Source organism: Triticum dicoccoides, chromosome 6A (assembly GCF_002162155.2).
Source record: "Triticum dicoccoides isolate Atlit2015 ecotype Zavitan chromosome 6A, WEW_v2.0, whole genome shotgun sequence".
NCBI classification, from domain to species: Eukaryota; Viridiplantae; Streptophyta; class Magnoliopsida; order Poales; family Poaceae; genus Triticum; species Triticum dicoccoides.
Window position 1 is genome coordinate 141,867,920 of NC_041390.1, and position 4,571 is coordinate 141,872,490.

The following is a 4,571-nucleotide window of genomic DNA, read 5'->3' on the forward strand; positions in this document are numbered from 1 at the left end:
GACTTATTGGTGGACTCGAATGAAGCGCGAGATTGCTCAGTTCGTGAATGAATGTGATGTCTGCAGAAGAGTGAAGACAGAACACCAACGACCGGCTGGTCTCCTCCAACCTCTTGCCATTCCAGAATGGAAGTTTGACCACATTGAGATGGACTTCGTGACTGGGTTTCCAAAGTCCAAGCATGGGAATGATGCTATATTCGTTGTCATTGACAAACTCACTAAAGTGGCTCATTTCCTTCCTATCAAAGAGTCTATCAGTGCAGCTCAATTGGCGGAGCTTTATACCTCTCGGATTGTCTCTCTGCACGGCATTCCACAGTTGATCTCTTCAGACCGTGGCAGCATCTTTACCTCCAAGTTTTGGGATTCTTTTCAGAAGGCCATGGGCACCAACATCCGTTTCAGCACAGCTTTTCATCCTCAAACTAGCGGTCAAGTAGAGCGTGTCAATCAGATTCTTTAAGATATGCTCAGGGCTTGTGTTATCTCTTTCGGTATGAAGTGGGAAGATTGTCTTCCATATGCCGAATTCTCCTACAACAACAATTTTCAAGCAAGTTCGGGCAAGGCCCCATTTGAAATTCTCTATGGCAGGATGTGCCGTACTCCTCTTAACTGGTCAGAGATCGGTGAACGTCAACTTCTTGGAAATGACTTGATCACAGAGGCAGAGGAGATGTGCAAAGTAATTCGTGATAACCTCAAAGTAGCGCAATTGCGCCAGAAGAGCTACTATGATAGTAAGCATCGTGATTTGGCCTTCGAGATCGGAGACCATGTTTACCTCCGCGTCTCTCCAATGAAAGGTACTCGTCGCTTCGGTATCAAAGGGAATATTGCCCCTAGATACGTGGGTTCTTTCAAGATCGTCAGCAAGAGAGGCGATCTTGCCTATCAACTCGAGCTTCCCTCAAACTATGCAAATGTGCACGACGTGTTCCATGTCTCTCAGCTCCGCAAGTGCTTCAAGACCCCTGACCGCACCGTCAACTTTGAAGACATTGATCTCCAAGAAGACCTGTCTTATCGTGAGCACCCAGTTGCTATTCTTGAAGAGACTGAACGCAAGACTCGCAATAAGTCAATCAAATTCCTCAAAGTCAAGTGGTCACACCATTCCGACCGTGAAGCCACCTGGGAACGCGAGGATCACCTCCGTTCTGAGTACCCGGCGTTTTTCCAGTCCTAGATCTCAGGACGAGATCCTTTCGTAGTGGTGGAGTGTTGTAACACCCCGGATGTAATTTTACCTTATATGTATCCCAACTCTTGCCGTTTCCGGCCTAAGTTATTTTATTTTCCTCGGGTTCGGGTTTTTGTCTCCATGTGTTGTTGCTGTTGTCATGCATCTCATATCATGTCATCATGTGCATTGCATTTGCATACGTGTTCGTCTCATGCATCTGAGCATTTTCCCTGTTGTCCGTTTTGCATTCCGGCGCTCCTATCTCCCCCGGTGGTCCTTTCTACCTCTTTTCGTGTGTGGGGGTTAAACATTTCCGGATTAGACTGAGACTTGCCAAGCGGCCTTGGTTTACTACCGGTAGACCGCCTGTCAAGTTTCGTGCCTTTTGGACTTCGTTTGATACTCCAACGGTTAACCGAGGGACCGAGAAGGCCTCGTGTGTGTTGCAGCCCAAAACCTCTCCAAACAGGCCCAAAACCTAGCTAAACCCTATCCATCATCTCGGTCGTTCGATCACGATCGCGTGGCCGCAAACCGCACCTCATTTGGAGCTTCCTAGCCCCCTCTACCTCTATATAAAGGGCACCCCCTCAAAATTCACGGATCAAATCCACCCCTAACCCTAGTCTTCCCCTTCCTCCGCGCGCCGGACACGTCCGCCCGGCGCAGGACGCGTTCGATCGCTCCCCGCAGCCACGTGTCGCCTTGTGGTTCGCGCGCTGCCCGCGCCCACTTCGCCGGCCCGCAGGGCCCACGGGAGGCCCTCCCGGCCCGCATCGCCCGCGCCGCCCAGCTCGTCTTCTTCGTCGCCCGGGGCCGCGCCTCCCTCCCCGCACCGCTAACGCCGGCTGCCGCCTGCGCCGCGGCGCACCTCGTCGCCGGCGCCGACCCCGCCAACCCCGCTCGCCGCCGAACCGCCTCCAGTGCCGCCCGGCCTCGCCCGCGCCGCCCGAATCTCCCGCCGGCCACCGCCGCCATCAGCGCCGCCTCCTCGCCCCGGCAAGCCGGTGCCGCCCCGACCTCCCCTCACTCATGTGAATAGAGGCTTCCCCGGTGAACCTCGGCATCCGTGCAACTACAGTGTCCGGCCAGATCTGGATCTAGATCCAACCCTAAAGGGTTGACATTTTCCCTCTCCCTAGTATTTTTTGCAATATTTATCATGCCGTAACTCCGCATCCGTAGCTCCAATTTGTGCGTGTAGCATATCAAAATGTTCGACTCAGAGAGTACATCATTTCATCTCATTGCATCATTTTCATTTGAGCTCATATTGATGCCCGAAATGCTGTTGGAAGAGGGCTATGTGGTTAAATTGTCAGATCTGTTTCATCAAATAACTATTTGTCATTTTTGCCATGATTAATGTGTGCATGATATGCTCCTGAGCTCTACATGAGTTTTGTTATATGCCATGCCTTCTTTATAGAGGTGCTTACCATGTATTTTTATGATATGTGTGGTGACTAGCACAAGCTTGCAAACTAGCGTATTCGTTAATGCTGATTTCTGGGACTTAGAATTTCTCCAAGTCCTTGTCCTGATTTTGTCAATATGCCATATGTTCATGTTGTTTCCTAGTGATCCGTGCCTCTTTTGAGGATGATCAGTAAGGATGATTTGTTAACTTTGTGGTGCTCTATCCATCCATGTCTTTGGTTGCAATTATGGAGCAGCCTAGCTTGAGTCGATCGAGCTCTACTTTTGCTATTTCGTGAATCCTGGCAAATTGTTGACTTGTTAGCGATTTTGCCGAGGATGTTGTTATTGATCTGTGCATGCTATGTTGTTGTTCTTGCCATGTCTAGCTTCTATGATATGTATTCTTGATGGGTGTATGCTTAGTTTGTCATGCCATGCTCTGTAGTGAGTGCATCGAGCTCGTAAACATGCCTACTCGTTAACAGATTTGCATGCTCCAGTTTTTCTCTAAGTCTGTAATCTGATTATGTTTTTGCCATATTCGCATGCTTGCAATTGTATTTCTGATCCCTTTTGGTTCAAGGTCAGTAAGGGACTTTTGATAAGTGCTTTGAGTAGCTTCATGTCATGCCTTGCTTTGCCATGTTAAGTTCCCGTAGCATATAGTTTTCATGCTCTAAAGTGTGCTACCTGATGTTAAATTCCAGACTTGTGTTAATTTCACCAAGTCTGAAACCTATTATCATTTGCACTTTTGCCATGCTTGTTTGAACCTGTTAATGGATGAATTAGCTGTAGCTCAGTGCTCATCTTTTGTCAAGCATCATGAGTGGACCCTTGCTGTTTATCGCAGACCGGTGCCATATTTGTTTTGCTTGCCATTTCCAAACCGTGCATCCGATTCCGGTGATCTTTATATCGATTTCAACCAAAATCACCTCACCTTTCCAGTGGCACTCTTGGATTTCCAAGTTGAGGCCAGGTTCAACCATTCCTTGTCAAATCTTGCATATGCATCACATATCGCATCCCGCATAGCATACCATGTTTGCATCATGTTGTTTGAGCTTTGCACGTGGTTGATTGTGTTCCTTTTGCTTTTTGTCTTGTTTGGGTAGAGCCGGGAGACGAGTTCTCTAATGAGGAGCCCATTGAGTTTGCTTACGAGGATCAAGTCAACTCTGACAACTTTGCAGGCAAGATGATCATACCCTCGAAATCGCTTCTATCTTTGCTTGCTAGATGGTCGCTCTTTTGCTATGCCTATGCTACGATACTACCACTTGCTTATCATGCCTCCCAAATTGCCATGTCAAACCTCTAACCCACCATGTACTAGCAAACCGTTGATTGGCTATGTTACCGCTTTGCTCAGCCCCTCTTATAGCGTTGCTAGTTGCAGGTGAAGATTGGAGATCGTTCCTAGTTGGAACATTGTTTATTATTGGGATATCACTATATTATCTTGTTATCTTAATGCATCTATATACTTGGTAAAGGGTGGAAGGCTCGACCTTATGCCTAGTGTTTTGTTCCACTCTTGCCGCCCTAGTTTCCGTCATATCGGTGTTATGTTCCCGGATTTTGCGTTCCTTACGCGGTTGGGTTATAATGGGAACCCCTTGACAGTTCGCCTTGAATAAAACTCCTCCAGCAAGGCCCGACCTTGGTTTTACCATTCGCCACCTAGCCTTTTTTCCCTTGGGTTTCGCGGACTCAAGGGCCATCTTTATTTTAAACCCCCGGGCCAGTGCTTCTCTAAGTGTTGGTCCTACCCAGAGCACCGTGCTGGGCCGTCCCTTGGCAACTTGGGTTATGTTGGCTCCCGTACGCTTAGCTTATCTGGTGTGCCCTGAGAACGAGATATGTGCAGCTCCTATCGGGATTTGTCGGCACAACGGGTGGTCTTGCTGGACTTGTTTTACCATTGTCGAGGATGTCTTGTAGAACCGGGATACCG